We start from the raw sequence: 23,502 nt of genomic DNA on the forward strand, positions 1-23,502 counted from the left end.
AATATCTGCGTGACTGACAAGAAAGAGCAGTTTCTTTCCCCAATATGAGTACATCTGTATTCAAGGTCACATTTTGTTTGAGCTTTGTCACTTTTCACATGAAATTAATTTTTCTTTGCTGACTGTTGTCATAATAATTGGATATCCACTCCATGGAAAAGCAGTTCTCTGATGTTCCAGTCAGATCTCTGCATTTAAATAAAAACCTAACAGAGCAGAAAACAGAAGGAAAACATGTACACTGATGAGGTGCTGTGTGTTGCCCCGACTCCGGATGAGCATACGTTCTGCAGAGTCAAGTCAGCTCAGCGATCCCTACCATCCCTCTTGTTTGGTGCCGACGGTGGCAATTATCAGGAACCATTTACTTTTTCTGCCTCCTACTATTTCTTTGCTCAAGCTCTCAAAGCCTTAGAAGCTGCTCAATATAGCACAGGTCTGGGGGAGCTGAGTGAGATTCATTATATAACCAAAATAGTTCATTAAATGTAAAGTGACTGCAGGACTGTGGCTGCAGGCGGCTGTCTGGTCATGCTTTGCCACAGTCCGGTTACTTGAAAGTTGGTATAAATTAAGTATGTTCCTTTTATGGCAGCATCTTCTGGGCTCAGGCATCTTTTGAGAAGGCAGGAAAATAATTAATTTTGGATTCGTACATATTCAGGATACCTGTGAGAACTACTTTGGAAGCTTTTGTAGAAAAAAAAATTCTTCTATAATTTTCAGTTGGAGGGGTGGAAACCAGCTCTATAGTTCTATAATTTTCAGCAACTGATTTAAACAGATAATTTATATGCATTTTGAAAAAGTGCATGAAATCACTACTTAATGGAATATAATAAATATTTTTGGCAATCATACTTATGTGTTATCCTGAGAAATGTGTTTTTGTACTAAAAATAAATGTTAAGTAAAATTGGTGAGCAGATGAGTAAGAAAAAAGTTGCAGGGAGAAAACTGTTCTTTTGTTGTCGTTGTTTATGTTACAAGGAAGAAAATGGTCTCATTGCTTAGTCTAGGTTATGCCAGAACATTGCTAAATGTGAAAAAATTGTGCCAAGTTTGTGATACAAAAATACAGATGATGTAACTTTTCTACTTAGAATGATTTATTGGATAAATTATATATTTTTATACCTAGAAGGGATGTTATATAACATTTAGCACATCATTTCCCAAATTGTATTGTATGAAGTTTCAAAACTCTGAACAAACAAATAAAAACAAAATTGTCTGAAGTTAAACAGGTTTTGGATATCTGGAATTCAACCATTTACGCTGGTTTATCTAATACATGATTTCACACAATGTTTAGTACCATGATGTTCATTGGGTCAGCAGCATTTCCTAAATTGATTGCCTTGGTACTGACATTAACATCCTTAGGGACCCAACTTTTCTTGTAAGCAAAGATGAGTCAGTAACATACTGATAAACTGCAAAATAGTCCTAACAGTAAAGGAAACGAGGTTCGAGGAGGCACAGGGGGCTTACTGGTCATGCCAGGTCTTTGGTTTCTAGAGCTCTGCTCTTTCTGCTACACTACTTTACTTTTCATTAGCTGAGATGACCAGCATTTTGCCTCAATATAAACACAGCCTTTTTCCCACTAAGCATAAATATCATGCCAACAGGTAGCAAGACGCACCAATGCGAGCCAGTCCCTCCACGGATTTTGATTTGGGCAGAACAGTGGTTAGCTTGTCACTTGCCCCTGGGTATCAGATCAGATATCTTTGTAGTGAGGAGCTTTTTATATGAGTTCAAAAATAACTTTCAGCTGTCACATAGGATACTTCTCCAAAAAATACAAAGAAAAATTTTATTTACAGGAAAGAATTTAAATTCTCTGGCAATTTCAAAACACCTCTCCTTATACATTCTATATCTATATGTGTACGACACATGCACGCACATATATCTTCTGCAAGAAAGTGCAACATGTAAGTCCCTCAGCAAGTGGGACAAGGACAATAAGAAGATTCTACAGGGATGCTCCAGAAATGCTCTTTTATTCTTCTGAAATACTGATAGGAACCATATACAAGATTGAACTGTCTATATTTTCCTGCAAAGGTGTATATCAGAGTCAGCTTCACTAGCTTGAATGTTTTTCTGGCATTTTAAACTGTTCATTTGGAGTTAAGAAAATTAAGCATTGTTTTCTGATATCAACAAACTATATATGTTGTCCTAGATACATGCACAGCTTGTTTGCCAATAATGTTAGATGCATTTGTTTATTTTGGGGGACTTTTATTTTATTTTTATTTTTTGGGATTTTTAGAAACATTTACTTATTGTGGAGGACTTTTAAAACAAGTTTCTGCTTAAATGATGACTTCCTAAACTACAAGGCAATCTTTAAAAGAGCTATTCTTGACTATTTAAATGTTTGTAGTTCTGTCAAGATAATTTTGAAAGTGGTTATATATGGGTCAAAGTATCTCAAGGGCTGTAGCTTTTTCATTGCATATATTCTGATACATACTCATTTATTTACCTTTAAAGGGGATTTTGTTTTAAAATTGCTAGAGCAACACATATGAAAGAGGGTAAAATGGTATAAAAGCATTATAACGAAAAGCTCTCTCCTGTCCTCTCCAACCCACAATGCCTTGATCTAAATCTTATGGATGTTCTTCTGCTTTCCCAATGTGATAGAAAGGCTTGATGTTTAACTGCATAGGCTTTCCTGTTTTCTTTCTGCATACTCACATGCATATCATTTTACATGAATGGGATCATATCAAATAACCAAGGAGTTTTGAACAACTTTATTTTCTATTACGTGCTTGCCCCTTTCTCTTCTCTCTAATCAACACATTCCTGATCACCCAGGAATAATGCACGTTGATAGATTCTCCCATTTTTCTCTCTATGCTTTATGTGATTTTCCTTCCTTCCTTCTTTGACTATTAATGAGAGATAATCAGACACATATATGTATGTCTATATTATTTTTTATTATTAATATATCTATTTTTGATTTTTCAAATGTTTCCATTTTTTATTTGTATTATATGAATTTGTTTGTGTTCCTTAAATATATTTCCCCAGACTGATAAAGTGAAGTGTTCCAGTGAATAGGCTCAATATTTAGTGAAACTATAATCATGGTGTCAAAAATTATCTTAATCCATAAAAAACATATCATACATGTATAGATAATTGAGATTACTTTCATATAAGCATTTCTTTAATACTGATTGTTTTATAATTAATAGAATATCCATACTATCAAATTTGCTGTTAATGTCTATCTTTGCATATTTTTGTTAATTGATGTTAGATTCTGTATTGTCTGGTATCAATATTTTTTTATTTTAATTCAAATAATTAACATATAATATATTATTGGTTTCAGAGGCACAGGTCTGTGATTCATCAGTCTTATATAATACCCAGTGCTCATTACATCACATGCCCTCCTTAATGTGCATCCCCCCAGTTACCCCATCTGGTATCAGTATTTTAATACTTGCTTTGTATTATGTTTACTTAATATACCTTTGTCTAATCCATTCATTTTCAGACTTTTAAAAAAAATCTGTTTGATGATTTTCAACTTTTAATGGAGAATTCAGCATAATTACATATATACTTGGTATTTCTTCCAACTTAAATTTATATTTATGTTTCATTTGACTTTGTTGTCTTTTTCTTCTCCTTATTTTATAAAGTTTAATAATGTTGTAACTCTTCCTTTTATGCCCCACATGTTAATTTGGGAATTTTCCTCTATTTTTTCCATTGTTAATGGCTATTTTCCAGCATTCATAATGAAACCTAGTATTCTTTACTCTTACATGAAAATGAAATTCCAGCCATTGGTTCCAGCAATATAACTTTCTTTCTCAACTCTTTTCCGTCTGCTTTCCTTCTCATCACCTTATAAGATAAGACCTTCACAATATTTGCTTGTATTATCTTGCTGTTTTATCTCTTCCCCACCAGTTAAGAATGCTGGATTACTTTCCTTTTCTTTTCCCTAAGTTTTGATGTCCTATGTAGTACCTTTTTTTTTCTAAATTAGCATAAGCATTTTTATTGTCACATGTCTCTTCCATCGAAAGGATCTTTCAGTACTTATGTTAAATATACAGAGATCTGATATTATCCATTTAAATTAACTCTTGAGTTACAAAGAGGAGTGTGTTTTTTTTCCACTCTTTTATCTCTTCTTTATCTTTGTCTCTATTAAGACTTCTGTGCTTATTCATTTTGCTATTTTATCAGGGTCATTTCTTTATTGTTTTCTCAGATAGAGTGTGTGGGTAGAAATTATTTTTTCCTTTGTCCATGGCAGATTCTTTTTATTTGTAATACATTCTTGGTTAGCTTATAGTCCCGGAATTTTATCAAGGTATATCTTTTTTTTTTTTTTTCTTTAAGTCAGTCACAACTAGAACTCTGAGTTTTTGCAATCTATAGGACTGGGTCTCTATAATCTCTTTCCTCTGTATTTTTCTTTGTATTCTTTAGTCTCTTATTTATCTATATTTTGTCTCCTGTATCCATCCTCCGAGTTACAATTTATGATTTCTGTGTGGTTATTTTGTTTTTCTTTCTTTTTTGAATTTCAAGTGATACATCTTTTTAAGCAATATTAAATATAACCCAAGTCCAGTGTAATAGGAGAATCATAACATGGGGTCTACTGAAATTGGGTTTAATCTGGACTTGAATACTCTTTTGTTATCATATTGAGGAAAAATTTGAAGACAATGAGGCTTGTCATTCTATATTTTGACTCCATTTTCACAGACTTTTTGTCTTTTTGGTTCTATTCTTAATATATTTCTCTTCTTTATACAGAATTATTTGAATTTTACTCAAAATAAGAGAAAAGCAAATAAAACTACAGTGAGATACTTTTTCTCTTCTCTCAGGTTGGCAAAAAATTTAAAAGTTTGGCAACACATTCTACTGGCAAGACTGCATGGCACTTTCTTTTATTGCTGGTGGGAATGCAGATGCTATAACCCTTATAGTGGGCAATTTGGCAATCCCTAACAAAATTACATATGTATTTCCTTTTTAAAAATTTTATTTATTTATTTACTTATTTTTTATTCCTATATAATTAATATACAATGTTATATTAGTTTCAAGTGTACAATATAGTGATTTAACAACTCTATACATTACTCAGTGCTCATCATAATAAGTGTACTCTTTAATTCCCATCACCTATATACCCATTCCCCACCCACCTCCTCTCTGGTAACCATCGGTTTGTTCTCTGTGTATGAGTCTGTTTTATTGTTTGTCTCTTTTTTCTTGGTTCATTTGTTTTGTTTCTTAAATTCCACATATGAGTGAAATCATATGGTTTTTGTCTTTCTCTGACTCTTATTTCATTTAGCATCTAGATCCATCCATGCATGATTGCAAATGGCACGATTCCATTCTTTTTTATGGCTGAGTAATATATCATTGTGCATATGTGTGTGTATATATACCACATCTTCTTTATCCATTCATCCATTGATTGACACTTGGGCTGCTTCCATAATTTGGCTATTGTAAATAATGCTGCAATAAATATAGGGGTGCATATGTTTTTTTGAATTAGTGTGTGTGTATTTTTGTTTCTTTGTTTTTTTGCAAGGGTGGTGGGTAAATACCCAAAAGTAGAATTACTGGATCATATGGTAGTGTTATTTTTTTTTAAAGATCTTATTTATTTATTTATTTATTTATTTATTTGAGAGGAAGAGAATAAGCAAGCAGGGGGAGGGGAAGGAGCAAAAGGAGAGAGGGACAAGCAGACTGTGCTGTTACAGAGCCTGACTCAGGGCTCGATCCTATGACCCCAAGAGCATGACCTGAGCCCAAACCAAGAGCTGGATGCTTAACTGACTGAGCCATCCAAGCACCCGGGTAGTGTTACTTTTAACTTTTCGAGGAAATGCCATACTATTTTCTACAGTGGCTTCACCCATTTGCACTCCCACCAACAGTGTATGAGGATTCATTTTTCCCTAACACTTGTTCTTTCTTGGGTTGTTGATTTTAGCCATTCTGACTGGTATGAGGTGATATCTCATTGTTGTTTTGATTTGAATTTCCCTGATATGAGTGATGCTGAACATCTTTTCATGTGTCTGTTGACCATCTCTATGTCTTTGAAGAAATGTCTGTTCATGTCTTCTGCCCATGTTTTAATTGGATTATTTGTGGGGTTTTTTTGTGTGTTGAGTTGTGTAAGTTCTTTATATATTTTATTTTATATATTATCAGATATCATTTACAAATATCTTCTCCCATTCAGTATGTTGTCTTTTAGTTTTGTTGATTGTTGCTTTGTTGTACAGAAGCTTTTTATTTTGATGTAGTCCCAATAGTTTATTTTTGCTTTTGTTTCTCTTCCCTTAGGAGACGTATGTAGAAAAAATGTTATTACTGCTGGTGTCAGAGAAATTACCTCTTGTGCTCTCTTCTAAGATTTTTATGGTTTCAGGTCTCACATTTAGGTCTTTAATCCATTTTGAGTTTATTTTTGTGTCTGGTATAAGAAAGTGGTCCAGTTTTATTCTTTTCATGTTGTCCAGTTTTCCCAACACCATTTGTTGAAGAGCGTTTTTGTCACTGCGTATTCTTGCATCCTTTGTTAAATATTAACTTACCATATAACCATGTGTTTATTTCTGGGTTCTCTATTCTGTTCCATTGATCTATGTGTCTATTTTTGTGCCATGCTATTCTGATTACCAATGCTTTGTAATATATCTTTGGGGTTCCATAAAAATTTTAGGATTGTTTGTTCTAGTTCTATGAAAAATGCTGCTGGTATTTTGTTAGGGATTATATTAAATCTGTAGTTGCTTTTGGTAGTATGTAAAAAAATTTTTAACAATATTTGTTCTCCCAATCCATGAGCTTGGTATATCTTTCCATTTGTTTGTGTCATCATCAATTTCTTTCATCAGTGTTTTATTGTTTACAGGTTTTTCACTTCCTTAGTTAAATTTATTCCTAGGTACTTTATTATTTTTGATGCAATTGTAAATGGGATTGTTTCCTAATTTTCTCTTGCTGTTGCTTCATTATTAGTGTATAGAAATGCAACAGATTTTTGTATTGATTTTGTTTCCTATGACATTACTAAATTCATTTATCAGTTCCAGTAGTTTTTTGATGGAGTTAACAGGGTTTTCTATAAATAATATCATGTCATCAGCAAATAGTGAAAGCTTTACTTCTTCCTTACCAATTTGGATACCTTTTATTTCCTTTTCTTTTTGTTTCTTTTTCTTTTTGTTGTATGATTGCTGTGGCTAGGACTTCCCATACCATGTTGAATAAAAACAATGAGAGTGGAAATCCTTGTCTTGTTCTTGGTCTCAGGAGAAAAGCTCTCAGTTTTTTACCATAAAGGATGAGGTTAGCTTTGGGTTTTTCATACATGGCCTTTATTATGTTGAGGTAATTTCCCTCTAAACCTACTTTGTTGAGGGTTTTTATCATGACTGGATGTAGTACTTTGCCAAATTCTTTTTCTGAATCTATTAAAGTGATCATATAGTTTTTATCCTTTCTTTTGTTGATGTGATGTATCACGTTGATTGATTTGTAAATACCAAACCACCCTTGCATCCTGGGAATAAATCCCATTTCATTGTGGTGAATGACTTTTTTTTTTTTTTTTTGTAATGTATTGTTGGATTTAATTTGCTAATGTTTTGTTGAGCATTTTTACATTTATGTTCATCAGAGACATTAGCCTATTGTTCTTTTTATTTTGTAGGGTCTTTATGAGGTTTTGGTAAAGGTAATGTTGGCTCCTTAGAATGAATTTGGAAGCTTTGCTTCCTCTTTTCTTTTTGGAACAGTTTGAGAATAGGTATTAATTCTACTTTAAATGTGTGGTAGAACTTACCTGTGAAGCCATTGGTAGGGAGTTTTTTGATTACTGATTCAGTTTCTTTGCTGGTAATCAGTCTGTTCAAATTTTCTCTTTCTTCCTGTTTCAGTTTTGGTAGGTTATATGTTTCTAGGAATTTATCTATTTCTTCTAGGTTGTCCAATTTCTTGGTGTATAATTTTTCATAATATTCTCTTAAAATCCCTTATTTTTTTGTGGTGTTCATTGTTATTTCTTTTCTTTCATTTCTGAGTTTATTTAGATCCTCTCTCCCTCTCTCTCTCTCTTTTCTTTTTGATAAGTTTGTCTAAAGGATTGCTTTAGTATATTTCTTAAACTTAATGTTCCAGACTTTTAATTTGTATTTCAACCTCCACCAGTTTATCAACTGATTTTTTTCATTTAATAAACTTTTAATTTTGGTAATTTCCATAAGGTTTAATTTGAATGCTTTCTGGTGCCTTAAGTGATTTAATTATTGGTACAAGTTTCCTGTTCTTTTCCGATCTTTTTTCCAAAAACTTATTAGCAATGTCTTTTGCATGTTACATTTCTTGCAAATTTCATGGCCTGGGGCCTGACCCAGTTTGGGCTACTTAAATCATGACATACAAATGGTAGGATTTTCTTCTTATTGGGACTAGCAGATATTAACAAATCCGTTGTCAATCTCTGATGACAGAAAGCCCTTATCTTGTTCCCTACTGCCACTTTCCTACTCTTAGTATTAGTGATAATGTAGTTTTGCTTTTAAGGTCTCTTCAGTAATGTGAGACTAGGAAAAGAGATACATTATTCCAACTTTGGTTAACATTCCTCCAGGGTGTCATTTTTGATCGGTGATCTAACCACTCCTTGGGATCCATTGACAGTGTTCCTCAGCATCTCCTCCTGGTCAGAAAGGAGTTCAGTAACATTTCTTTCCTTCAGAACTCAAAACAGAACCTTGAAGCTTCACTCATACATTCTTGGACCACCTGCCTTCCAACGGCAGCCTTAGCTTGGTTCAGAAGAGGCAAGGGTTTTGATTTAGGAGAAGGGTGCTAATTTAAAGTGCCATTTTTCCAGAATCTTCTTCAAACTTCTTTTAAATTTATCTGTTTATATCTACTTATCTATTTGCCTATTTATCTATATACATCTATAATTTCATCTATATAAATTTATTATTTATTATATCTATATAATTTATTATTTATTTATTGTTTATCACTTAGGTATATATATATATATATACACACACACACATATATCATTCGATTGTGTGAGAACTTATTGATTTTTCTTTATTTAGAATATCTAACATTTATTGCTTCCCATGCTATTATATTGTTTGTGTTTGTTTTGTGATTCTTAAATAAATTTGATTTTTCTCTTAGTAATATTATTATTATAATGCAAGATCAAAAAGAGATCATTTGTATGGAGAGAATATATAAAACTGTTACTCTCATTTTGTACCCATTTGAACCAGTTTTCCTTTTATTTATTTTTTTCTGGTGCTATATTTTCTCATGTGTGATGAGAAAAAATGCTTTCTTGCCCCTCACTTTTTGATAGTAACAAATGCTTGATAAAGTTTTTGAGTGTTCAGGTTTATTCACACAATAAATAATTAAAAATTTACCTGGAAAAATAGTATTTTTATATTAAACATTTTAAAGATTTGTATGGGTTAATCTATCTTCATAGATAATATCTTACTGAAATAGTATTTGTCTTGTTAAATATAGCAATGTGATCCAGGTAAAACTTATGATTTCTATCTTGTCTTGCAAATTGAAGAATTGCCTAATTGCTATAGTCTAAATGTTTACCCTTTAACATATAAATGTACCCTTTCTGAGAATTAATTGGCCATGAGCAACTATTTTGAACGTTAAGAGGTGAAAATAAAGCCAGTTATCTAAAGCCAATAAGTGAGTTGAGCAATTTCTGACTCTAGTTGCCACTGAGAAATCATTTTTAGAACCATGCATTAGGACAAGCTTTTCTTCTTTTAAAACTTGAAATGTGTTCTATTGACAATGAGTAATTTTATAACTGATAGTATTTTCCTTTCTCTTCGGTTAACAAGGAGCTAAGCTTCAAATATGGGTTAATTCCAACAACCTTGTTGGCCTTTGGGTCTTGCACATTTGTTTAGTATGACTCCTCTCATCCCATAATACTTCCTTTCCTCTATACCAGTTTTCACTTAGACTTTGTAGTTGACTTTATACTTTTCTTGATGTTGGTCTCCCATATGTTGTGGAATTAGTGTAAAATCTAACTAAATAGGTAAGTGAAGTAGTCATTGAGAAGCAAAATAAATAAATAAATAAATAAACTGTGGCTTAGAAAGCTTATTACCTATGTTATACTTTATCGGTTACATTCATTAAATGAAACTTCAAGGATGTATTTAGAGTTGAAAACTTTTAGAATAAGTAGGGGACATTTCATCAATCATTAGCCTAATCTTTGCTGATTAGATGTCTGTCAGGTAAAGAATGCAGAGACTTGCCTGATGATGTGCTATAGATAAAGTCTAAAGTCGGGGTGTTAGATTTACTGGGAAATTACTACCAAACAAACAAATGAAAAAAATCATTGATAATCATTGCATTGTTTTTGCTATACATATTATTTCCTATTGGAACACACACAATCATATATCCATGTATTTCTATCTAACAGGTACACCATAAGAAGACAAAGGAAATAAATCATATTCTTCTAGGTTTTGTTCATCTCAATGCTAGGTAATTCTATCTTCATAGATTCTGAACTACTCTTGACTATTCATCCTTACAGTTGAGAAAGGATGATCTTTCTAAATTCAAATTTAAATCATGTAAAGTTTTCTGCTTAAAGTTATTTATTGTATATTTCCATATATAACTTAAAATCCAGACTTTGCATAGTATAAAGTCCTCTATTAGTGGGTACTTGCTACCTGTCTGGGTTAATTTCTGAAACTCTCTTCAACAAACCTTGTAATCCAACTATAATAAATTATGTGCCGTTCCCAATACACAACACATTCTGTCATACTTTACAAAAAAAGAGTCATATTATCTTCTTGAAGTGTCTTTTCTTTGCTGTACAACCTGGTATATTCATCCTTAGCTCATAGGACAAATTTTTTAAATTTCACAGAAAATATTAGTTGTCTGTGCTTTTCTGCTATCATAACTCTATGTGCATGTTGGTAAATGGTTGGTGACCCAAAACATATGTCACCCTACCCCTATTTTATTATAAAAGAAATTTGGTGTCCTTGCCTTCCATAATTTCTTTGTCTAAGTTTGCAGTAGACATTACTGTATTGTGTAAATTTTTAGCTGTCTTGACTATGGACACATATAAGGCAAACATTATCAGAAAAGAGAAGACAGCCTTGGTTAGAAGAGAGTTTGGGGAGGAATGTGACAGTGAGAGGATGAGTGAAAACATATCCTCCACAACCAAAATATTAAATAACAAATTAAGGTATGTGGAAAATTACCACTATTGCTATGCCGCCGGAAGAGACAGAAAATGAACAGGGAAACTGTACAAAATCAGTAGAATCAGAATTAGAGGGAGTAGGGACAGAGATGCGCATTTTGACTGTTGTTTGTATAATATAGGCTACTCATCCTTAAACACAATTTTGATTCAATGACTTGGAAACGACAATAACAAATGCCATAGATTCTAACAAATTTGAATCTAGAAGGATTGAATTTTTCTACAGGTAGAGATGGTCCTATACCTAGAGAATGCAATAGGGGAGAGATTCAGCTTACCTCCATGATAGTGCTTATCATTTTGTATTAAAATAAATAGTTTGCATCTCCCTTTACATAGGTCCTTTAGGGAGAGTGCCTTGACTGTTTATTTTTATATCCTTAGAATCTTGTGTAATATTGAAATGTTGAGTGAATGTATGTACGACTGAGCGAATAAATAATAATTGACTAAGTACATTGTGTTGGTAATTTTTTTCTGCCAGCAGAGGAGAAAATGTTAATGTTTGCTAAGAATTGAAGCACTTGGAGTATTTGATTACTAGATTGCACTGCAGACGGGATGTGGATCCCATTCAAAAAAGCAGAATTTAACATAGCATAGAATAATCACTAAGATGACGTAAGAATAGATATTTTGTGTTTTCAAGACATTGATACTTCTTCATTAGTTGAAATGGTATTTAGGACTTCTACAGAGCTTGAAACATAGCTACTAAGGCACTATTAAAAATCCATCGTGTTGGGGCGCCTGGGTGGCTCGGTTGGTTGAGCGACTGCCTTCGGCTCCGGTCATGGTCCCGGGGTCCTGGGATCGAGCCCCGCGTCGGGCTCCCTGCTCGGCGGGAAGCCTGCTTCTCCCTCTCCCACTCCCCCTGCTTGTGTTCCCTCTCTCTCTGTCTCTCTCTGTCAATTAAATAAATGAAATCTCAAAAAAAAAAATCCATCGTGTTATCTGGAAAGGAAAATTCAAGTGTATAAGATGCTGGGTTGATAATTTAGTTTCCTCATACTGAGTAACGTGCATGAATAAAATTCCTTTCCCTGTCATATGTATAAGCTGCTTCTGCTAAAAGCACGTGAAGAATAAACGTGTTTTTAATTATTGGCTGCATTTATGTTGCTGCAGAATCTCAGAAAATTTTATTTTTTAAACCAGATTATTATATTTTTGATCTCTGTTGTGTGTATGAGTTCAGACCTTACTGAAAGTATTGACTTGGAGGACTAAAGTGATGATGTTAAATATGGCACACACTTAAATCTCTTCATTCTTTGTAACCACAATATTAGCTTTTGGCAAAAATGGCATCCTTCTCAGTTAGTTTTTTTTTTTTTTAGTATCTAGATGACTAGAGTAATTCTCTCACTGTTGAACATATTGTAAACTTTATAGGTAGTCTACCTTAATCTCATGATCTGATTGCTTTTAAAATTATTACTATTGAAGTATAGTTGACATATAATGCTATATTAGTTTCAGGTGTACAGCAAAGTGGTTTGGAAATTCTACACATTACACATTGCTTTGCCATGATAGGTGTAGACACCATCTGTTTTTGTATGTTAAGTAGGATAATGTTGAGACTAGAGAGGTAACCACAGACAATGAGAGATGTAGTATATATTTGGGGGTTTTAGGACCTGCCAATCTGTTCACCACTCACATACCAGTAATACTATTTGTTTCTTAAAGATTCTCTAACTAAAGCAAAATTAGCATTTTAAAATAAATTTCACAACAAATATTCCTTTATATAAAAAAAAATTGGAGAAATGGATCCTTTGGCATCTGAGTGATGCATATTAAAAGTACATCTCATTTTAGTGACTTTCTTTCACTTTCTTTCTTCCTTTCTTTCTTTCTTTCTTTCTTTCTTTCTTTCTTTCTTTCTTTCTTTTCTTTTTCTTTTTCTTTCTTTCTTTCTTTCTTTCTTTCTTTCTTTCTTTCTTTCTTTCTTTCTTTCTTTCTTTCTTTCTTTCTTTCTTTCTTTCTTTCTTTCTTTCTTCCTTCCTTCCTTCCTTCCTTCCTTCCTTCCTTCCTTCCTTCCTTCCTTTCTTTCGAGAGCGTGCACATGTGGCAGTGTAGAGGGGCAGAGGGAGAGGGAGAAAATCTTAAGTAGGCTCCACACTCAGCACAGAGCCCCATGCGGGCTCAGTCTCACACCCCTGAGATCATAGAAATCAAGAGTCATTTGCTTAATGGATTGAGCCACCCTGGCACCCCATGTGTGCTTCTGAAAGTAGTTATAATAAAGTGAATTTCTGTCAGAAAATAAAATAAAAAAAAAGTTTTCATCTATAGATGAAATAATTTCTTTAATTATATCTTTATTTGTAATTTACCATGACTGTAGAGTGATAACATTTTTTTTTAAGATTTTATTGATTTATTTGCCAGAGAGAACAAGAGTGAGAGAGAGCATGTGCACAAGCAGGGGGAGTGGCAGGCAGAGAGAGAAGCAGGCTCCCTGCGGAGCAGGGAGCCCAGTGTGGGACTCGATCCCAGGACCCTGGGATCATGACCTGAGCTGAAGGCAGACGCTTAACCAACCGAGCCATCCAGGCACCCCTAGAATATGTTTTAAAAAAAGACACTGGCTCATATTTTTCTTTAAAATTTTACTATGAAATATCCAAACACATTTACAGTAGAGAAATATTTAATAAACAGACATATACTTAAACATATTTAATACCTATTAACATTTGGACTTTTTTGCTACTTTTTTATTGTCATCAATGTATTTATAAGTAAAGATATCATGGTGTTTTATCTTTAAATATCACAGTATACATCTATAATAAATTTGAAACTCTCCTATATAACTACAATACTATTAGCTCATCTGAAAGTTTTAAAATATTTTCCTAAAATCATCTACTATCCAGTCCATATTCAGATGTTACCAACTGTCCCCAAAATATATTTTATAGCTGTTTTATTTTATACTGTTTTAAGACCAGCATCCATACAAGGAAGATGTATTAATTACATTTTATTGTGTCTCTTTAGTCCTTTAATCTAGAACAGTTCAAACATGGGATTTTGTAATGATAGTCACTGATATATTATAAGGGGGAATACTTTATGATGACAGTTGTACCCTTCATCTTGTTAGGATGGTTGGTGTTTGTAGCAGCTGCTGCGGGACATTGCTCAGACCTCCTTGACACAGAAACCCTGCGGTGGAGAGCGTAGTCAGCTGACAGCCTCTAAATCGTGGTCCATTAGGGTTTCACCTCAGCTTTCACTCAGAGGCCTTACTCTCTGTCCCCAGGTTTCTTCTAGCCAATTTCTTACATATCTTATTCTGTCTTGGTGACTTTTGGAGGTCCTGAAATGATTAAAAAAAAAAAAAAGTGGTGCGAGGAATGTGGAAAATTCTCTTTGCACTCATTCTGGTTTCCCTCTTTCTTTTACACACACATATATGTATATACATATATGCATATATATATTGAAAATATCTAGAAATGAATGGAAAGCAATAGCATTCTATTGCATTTATTGTATTTAACATTTTCCATTTTATTGTCATGGGACACTAAAGTAATACATAACATTTAGTAAATTATTCTCAAATGTGGGGGTCATGACCTCCCCCTGCCAAGGGGTTCTATATGTATTTTCACTCCACAATTACAAACCACTAATAAACAGTAAATAGTTCAGAATAAAATACTGAATGGTAGAACTTGCTATCATCAGGGGAATGCCATTTTTAATCATTGAATTAGGGCTCTGTTTATTTTTCTAATATGTTGATGAGAACAAAATTATATGAAGTTATTCGTGAAGCTTCAGTTTTTGTTACAGAAATACAAAATGTGGGAGATTCAAATGTGCTTTTATTTCCTCATGGGATTCAATTGTTATTCACTTACTCATTTATTCTACGAGTTTGTACTGAGTTCCTGGATGGGAAAGATTTGCCATCTTTTGATACTTGTTTCAATCCTCAAGTTGTTTCATGGAATGAATAATCTTTGGAAGCTCAAAGAAAGAGTCTAGGAATTACAACCGGAGAGGCCAGAGAAAGCATCCAGCTTTGCTGCTGGACTATTTTGCTCTTTGGATACCACCTCAACACCCAAGGGTCCAGTAAATATGCGCATCCTGGATTCCACAAAAAAAAACAAACTCACCCCCGGCCTCCCTCTCCCAGCCAAACTGCAAGCCAGACCCCAGGCCACCTCCCCACCAGTGCTCCACAGTAAACAGTCCTGTTTTCACCTTATAAAGATGGTGGTGCAGGATCACTGCAACCTTTGGACTATTGACTGTCCGGAACATCACCTCCATCTGTAATATGGTTAGTAGCAAAGATGAAGATTTTCTTGACCTTTCTGTCGATGTGGAGCAGAATACATCTATTACCCACTGTCTTTAAGAGACTTCAGCAACACAGAAACACTGTGTAGTGAAGAAACGTGCTGCAGCAAACAGGAGGCCCAGAAAAAGATGAGAGTGAAAAAGCTGCCCATGATTTTGGCCCTGCACCTAAAGTGGTTCAAGTACATGGAGCAACTCCACAGGTACACCACGCTGTCTCCACGCCGTCTCACCGGGTGGTCTTCCCACTGGAACTCAGACTCTTCAGCACTTCCACGATGCCGTGAACTGGACCGCATGTACTACCTGGTCGCCCAGGTGGCTCACTGTGGCAGTGGTCCTAATCGTGGGCATTATATTACGATTGTGAAGAGTCATGGCTTCAGGCTTTTGTTTGATGATGACATTGTAGAGAAAATAGATGCCCAAGCTATTGAGGAATTCTATGGCCTGACATCAGATGTAGCAAAAAATTCAGACTCTGGATATATTTTATTCTATCAGTCAAGAGAATAACTTAAAGAACTGCGGGACTAATTCAAATGGGGGGAAATATTCAAAGCACTCTTACATGGTTTCCCTGCAGACTTTCCTCCCTTGCGGCCCACCAGGGGTATGATGACTTGTCGGATGGTATGGCTCTTTCTCCCTTTGATTTTTTACATGCAGCACTACTTGTGGTTTTATTTTAGGCTGAGGTAGAGTTAACTGCAATCAGATTGTAGTAAGATTTGTATGAGTAACAGTTGCTAATTTTAGGATTGGGTAAATGGTCCACCACTGGCTGTGTCTTGCTGTATCCGAGTGACATTTCCTGCGTATGTCTACAGTCCGTTTTGGGTCTCTGCAGAACGCCCTGAATGCCTTCCAGGATCACATTTCAATGCATCCCTTTAACTTGTCCCTGGAAGCACCGCTACCCAGTTTTAGCTGTTCTGCCTCTTTTCTGACAAAAGGACAGAAGAAATGGGTTGATGTTCACCTTTTAGGGCTGCAACTATAGCTTTAAGTTTGTGCAAGTGAAAACGTTAAAAGTAAGTGACCCCAATACTAAAAGCATTCTCCAGGTGGAACAGGGTGAAGATAAGCTGTTCCTGGTGGCTAGTGCCTGCCCCTGGCTGTGCTCACCTCGTCTTTAGACTCTCCCAGGCTAAGAAGGTAGGGAGCTCAGGGCAGGTGAAGCCGAGAGGAGGAAGCTTTTGTGGACAGTGAAAAGTTACTTTTCTTATTTTTCTACCAAAACCATGGGTCAGGAAAATAACCCAATGCTGTTTACTTTTAGTGACCCTCCACTTCTTTGAGGTCCTGTGAATTATATCTGTCCTCTACTTGGCACTACTAAGCTTTCCCAGGTGTCATTCCAGTCCCGCTGGTGTTTTGCGTCTGGTCGCAGGGCGGAGACACCGCGGTGACTGCTCCCGGCACAGCTCTCCTTAGCCGGTCAGCGCCCACGTCCTTCTCTATCAGGAAGGACAGGGGCACTGCACCTTCACCAAAATTTCAGTCTGTTTACCATGTGCTGGCAAGCCCTGGGGCTAATATGGAGCCTTCCCTAGAGGGAGTACTAGAATTAGCTGGATATGAAGGTGGGTCAAAGGAAGTGTGAGTGGGTGGGCGGAAGAATGAGCTAAATGGTGGTGTTTCTTTGGCTCAGACTCCTAGAATGCTTGACAAGACAGATTTTTGGAAGAACCTCATCTTACTATAGTTACTTTTACTTTTTTCACTTTTGTTATGTATGTATTTATTAGATCATTTGAATATCGGTAACTTTTATTAAAAGGGTCACTTTGGAAAAACAACAACAACAAACAAAAAACAAGACAACACAAAAAAACAAACCCACCAAAAATCTAAGGTTGAATTAAGGTCGACAGATCGCTGAGTAGGGTAGTGAACTCACCCAGCAATCTGTATCAAAGAGGGGCTTAGGGTTTTCACTGTAACTCCATATTACATATTGGCTGAAGCTTCTAAAATAAGAGCAATACTTCAAAAACAGAGGTTCTATTTTTGGAAAGGGTTGCATCTTTATAGAACAAAAGTGGTATTTGGATCATCTGTTGAGTGTAGCAAATTCAGTTAACTGTCATGAAATTAACACTGAAGTCTGGCCTGGGCAGCCAAACCACAAGTGATGGTTGTTACCTGGTATTAGCTGCTACCAGAACCTTAAGCACTTTTCCTGGGAAACAGTAGCCTTCATAGATTTGGCCTTGCACTTATAAAGCCATTAATCAAGGGAGAACATCTTACTCCAGGCAATTAGTTTTGACAATGGAATAGTAAATAGATCCTAATTAATGACTTTTTGTAATTATTCTTCCCTATGTGGACATTAACTGGTGTTCATGCGTTAATTGTGACATCAACATGATTGCCTATCAGTAAAAAGACCATTTTGCAGCTTAATTATGTATTTCAGGGACTCATATATCTTGTGGCTTTCAGAATCATTTTAACCAGACTTTCAGTCTTGAAAAGGACTAAGAAGTCTGAAGGAAGAAGTCTCATTCATTTTCATTTTCTTATGCCATGTCCACCCAACTTGCCTTCCTTCATACTCCCCCTGCTCCGCCCCCCCCCCGCTGCACAAAGACACTACAAAGACACTACAAACACTATCGGATCATGCTGTACAGTACAGAAGCTACTAGCCACAGGTTTAAGTTTAAATTTCTTAAAATTAAAGTAGAAATTTAAGATTTAGTCAGACTAGCCGCATCTAAGGTGTTCAATAACCATATGTGGCTAGTGGCTAGCTACTGTATTGAAAGTATAGATATGGAGCATTTCCATTATCATAGAAAGTTCTACTGGCCAGCATAGCACATAGATAAAGCTTCATGAGGGCTAAGTTTTGTCTGTTTTGTTTACTGAGATATTCCTATAGTCTAGAATATTGCCAGGTACAGAGTAGGACCTCAGGAACTATTTGATTAATTAAATGCCTGCCTTCTTTCTCTTATTTTCTCCTCATTTGTTTTGGGATTACCTAGAGACACAAACTTCAGAAATACCTGGAGACACGTAATGAGCACTCTCTGACAGGGATAAAAATGAACAATGGAGGTACTTACTCATTTGAGCTCTCCTCTCTATCTAAAGTACCAGAGAGAGTGCACTAATTAGGTTTGATAAAATGAGTGCTTCCAGAAGAAGATGGTATGCATTATTTTAGCAATTATGACAGATTCATGAGAGTAAAAGGGCATAAAGTATTTACTATAAAAAAAAGTCAGCAGAGATTTCGTTCAATTATATCAGATTACAATAATTTTCCACTCTTTTTGAAAATATATTTGACATATAACACTGCCTAAATTTAAGGTGCACAGTATATTAATTTAAACATTTATATGTTGTAAGGTGATTGCCATTGTAGTGATAATTAGCACCTCCACCACATTATATCAGAGAACAATTAGTTTATCACATCTTAGAAACATTCTTGAGAAAACAAACTTCTTAAAAAAGGGTAAGTTGATAAAAAAATGAAGTGATGATTAGAAAGTGAGGGGAATAAAATTGACCAGAATAAGACAGGACCTTCCAGAAAATAAGTCCTAGACTGATATATTTCATACACCACACACACACACACACACACACACACACACACACACACACACACAGTGAAGATATTATGGCAAAAAGTTTCTATAAGTTGTTTGATCCCTTATACTTAAATGTCAATTGGGAATTATAATAGTAATACTAACCATACATATAATGAATGGAATAATGGAGGAAGCTGAACATATCTGTAAATAGCATTTTGCTGATATTGTCAAAATCTAATACATAAATATAACAATGAAGTGAAATGAGAGTTTAAGTGAATTGCAAATAATGAAGGTAAGATTTAGAAAATGATAAAATAAGTGAGTTATCCGGTTCTCCTATTCCAAATAGTGTTTGAGAGTGTGATTAACAATTTTTAACAATGTCCTCAAGCAAAATTATTTAGAAATATTATGATCTCTAACAATTAACCAATATTATGTTTATACTTTAGAGAAAGTTCAGGTCAGATTTTTTTTTTCTATACCACATAAAATTTGGATAATATTAGTAGGTGATAGATTAACATACAAAACAATATCTAAATATTAACCAGACGAAATTCAAATGTATAACATTCAAGAAAGGGATTCTCACAGTTGTGGTTTAAGGAAATATTTAGCTCTGACTTAATACCAGAGTACACAGTAGCCCAAAGCTTATAAGCAGGAGTTAATCAGCACAAATGGTCTTGGCTTAGAAAAGGACTGCACTAGAAACATACATTGTCTCTTAGTCCTCTGGTTGGGCTGCTTCCATTTCTCTGTTTAACTTAATTCATCAAAGAGTTATTAAATGCCCATTTGGTTCCAGAGGCTGTACTGTGTACTGTGTACCCAATATTGTCTGAGTTGAATGTGATGATCCTTCTTCTCAGGGAGCTTGGAATCTATTGAGGAAGATAGATAATTCAACATATTCTTAAGATAATTGGACTACTATTTCTAAGGGAGATGGGTATGGTCTGACTGGATGAGTGGGATGGTTGAAGTTATGATTAAGATAATGAGAACTTATTGCTTGTATAAAATATTTACCTGTGCATCAGAATTTACTTAATGATTTCTAAGCACTAATTTTTACATTACACAATCTGATTTATAATGGAGGCCAAGGTGCCATCTATTAAATGTGACATTGAGAAATAAATATTGGGTCTCAAATGTATGTATTTGAGTATTTTGAGAATATCTAAATCCTCAAAATGGAGTTATATCAATTTCAATCATATGTTAGATGTTATAATGAAAAATTAACTTGCATTCCATAAGTCTGCTAATTTTTAATATTTAGGAAAAATTCATGCAGGCTGAGAATTCTTGCCCCAAACAGAAAACGTTAGAAGTTAAACTTACTGCTTATTAACATAATGTAAAGTTTCTTATGCTACAATTAACTTCAGTTAATCTTCAATTTTTATAGTATTTGGTCAATGTAGCATAACTGCAGAATTCACTTACATTCTAAGAATGTCCCAATGGACTTTGAGGTGAACAGAAACCTGGAAAGTTCACATTCCACTCCACAGCATTGCCTCTTAAAGCTCTTCCCAATTAATAAACCCAACATTTAACTTTAGGAGCATACTAATGTTGTAACATATTAGGGATGAGCTACCCACTCTGTTTAAATTAAGAACTGACCTACACCCTTTCCCAAGGTTGAGCCTAACCACTGGGAAAGAGTGATTTCACTGTTAAACCTTTGCAGACCTAATTAGCTCCTAATTCTAGCCAGTGCCAGTGCTGAGAGTCTCCAGAGAAGTCATTTCTCCCTCTCCCCACCCAGAGACAAACTAGCTGGACTAGAAAAGTTTTAGAATCGTAAGAGTTGGTACTTTATAACAAAAGAAAAAAACCTGTGAAATTCTTTGGGAATAATCCTAGAAGAAATTTGACTTATCTGAATTATATTAATAATTATATTAATTGTGTAACTAAAAAAAAATTGTGTACCGTAGTAGGCACATACAACAAATCCTTCAGTTTTTTTTTTTCCCCTAGATATTTAGGGAATTTAGGAAAAATTTATTTTCTGTAATTAAATTACTCAAATAACATGTGGAACAAGTTTTGGCCTCTGTTATCTTGACTAATTCAAAATATCTGTAACTTCAACAACCCAATGTATATGAGGGGACAAAATATCCTGACTTCTGAATCATCTAGTAGACATTTGATTTGCATTTAAAAAATTTTGCCTTGTATCCCATTAATTACTTTAATTTTCCAACCCACTCTATACATGAGTTTTCTGAAAATTCTAGTTCCGTTGAATTTACTATTTCAGGGAAAAGTAGGTATCTGCTTATGTTGCTTCACACAGAGCTCACTTTCTCCAGGCTGTTTCATGAAAACTGCTTGTGAGTACTGTGAAAAATCTGTGAGGTAATTTACCCTAAACTCTGGTATCATTACAATACAGGCATACCTCAGAGATATTGTGGGTTTGGTTCCAGGCCATTGCAATAAAGCAATTATCATAATAAAGCAAATATCACAATAAAGCAAGTCAAATGAATTCCTTGGCTTTCCAGTGACAATAAAGGTTATGTTTACATTATAATGCAGTCTATTCTGTGTGCAATAGCAGTATGTCTAAAAAGAAAATATACGTACCTTAATTAAAAATTACTTTTTAAAAAAAATGCCAGTTATTGCCTGGGTGGCTCAGTCGTTAGGCATCTGCCTTCGGCTCAGGTCGTTAACCCCGGGGTCCTGGGATCAAGTCCCACATCGGGCTCCCTGCGCTGCGGGAAGCCTGCTTCTCCCTCTTCCACTCCCCCTGCTTATGTTCCTGCTCTCGCTATGTCTCTCTGTCAAATAAATAAATAAAATCTTAAAAAAAAAAAGCCAATCATCACCTGAACTTTCGGTGAGTCATTATCATTGGTCACAGATCAGCATAGTAAACATAATGAAAAAAATTGAAATATTGTGAGAATTACCAGAATGTGACAAAGACATGAAGTGAGCAAATATGGTTGGAAAAATGGCACCAATAGACCTGCTCAACACAGGGTCGCCACAAACCTTCAATTTATAAAAACAAATGCAATATCTATGAAATGTAATAAAGTGAAATACAATAAAATGAGGTATGGCTGTATAGACTATTACATTGCCCAGATCAAGTGGTTTTCAGGCCACAGGATGCATTTCAGGCTGGTGACCATAGGTAGAAAATGGAATATTAGATGGTTGGGGATAGAGGTGGTAATGTTCAAATTTATTTTCTCTCTCAAATTTCACTTGCTCTAAAGACTAGAAATGCCTTCCTAGAACCATGCCTCTGTCATCTCCTTGATAATTATTTGCCTTTGCAACTAAATATTTACTGGTTTTTGAGTTCCTCTGCCAGAGAACTTCAACATGTATTTAGTGTGAGGTTTAATTTCTGTCAGTTCCCTACTACCCAATACGTAGTAAGTTCCATTAATCGAAGCTTTTAATGAAATTTGCTTCACCTCACTTCAAATCAGTTCAGCTGTCACTTAAGTGCCTGCTGGGTACCAGAAATTAAGATATTAACTATATCCTTATAACCCCAACAATGTGCTATTATAGAAACTCAGGAAATCATCACTGAATGAGTAAATTTACCTGAGGTCATTAATATAGCAGAGATTTTTACATAATACATTCAATGTTTATAATAGCTAACATTAACATCATTATTTTTAATTGTTGGAGTTTTTAGTGTGGCAACAAAAGTAAATTAAATTGATCAAAACGGCTCCACCCACAAGGTCAGATTATCTTCTCTTTTCCTACCTAAATTAGCACCTCTTATTCTCCTATGGGATGAGATAGGATAAGAGAGGGTTTCCAAGAGAGCCATAAAAGTTTGAGTTCTTCCTCTCTTCAAAGTTTCCAGGCATTCATGGGTGGTTGTGTGTATGGCCTTTAGTCCTCCTTGGGGACAGGAGCAGACCTGTCCTCAACTGTGATTATCTTTCCCTTAAAAGCAGCTAAGTCAAAGTGGAAAGAGAGGGAGGAATCAGGAGATATTTAGGGAGAGAGCAGCTCTGCCCTCATAAGCCTCTGAATTCATTTTGTTTTTGTGGTTTTGAGAGACTGTTTACTCATAGTGCAGCCAAATGAATGCCTAAAATCAGGTCAACCCAATTCCTGTATTGAATATCAAGGCCCTCATTGCTGATGCTATTTATTTCAGCTTTGGGGACTCAACCTTCTCAATTACATTGCAGTTTAGCTGGGGCTTGGGAACATGCTGAG

General features: G+C 34.9%; 1 pseudogene; it reads left to right on the forward strand.

Moving 5' to 3' along the window:
- Nucleotides 1-15,677: 15,677 nt before the first annotated feature.
- On the forward strand, nucleotides 15,678-16,216 carry LOC113915870 (annotated as a pseudogene).
- The last annotated feature ends 7,286 nt before the right edge of the window (nucleotides 16,217-23,502 follow it).

This window comes from Zalophus californianus, chromosome 1, assembly GCF_009762305.2.
Source record: "Zalophus californianus isolate mZalCal1 chromosome 1, mZalCal1.pri.v2, whole genome shotgun sequence".
NCBI classification, from domain to species: Eukaryota; Metazoa; Chordata; class Mammalia; order Carnivora; family Otariidae; genus Zalophus; species Zalophus californianus.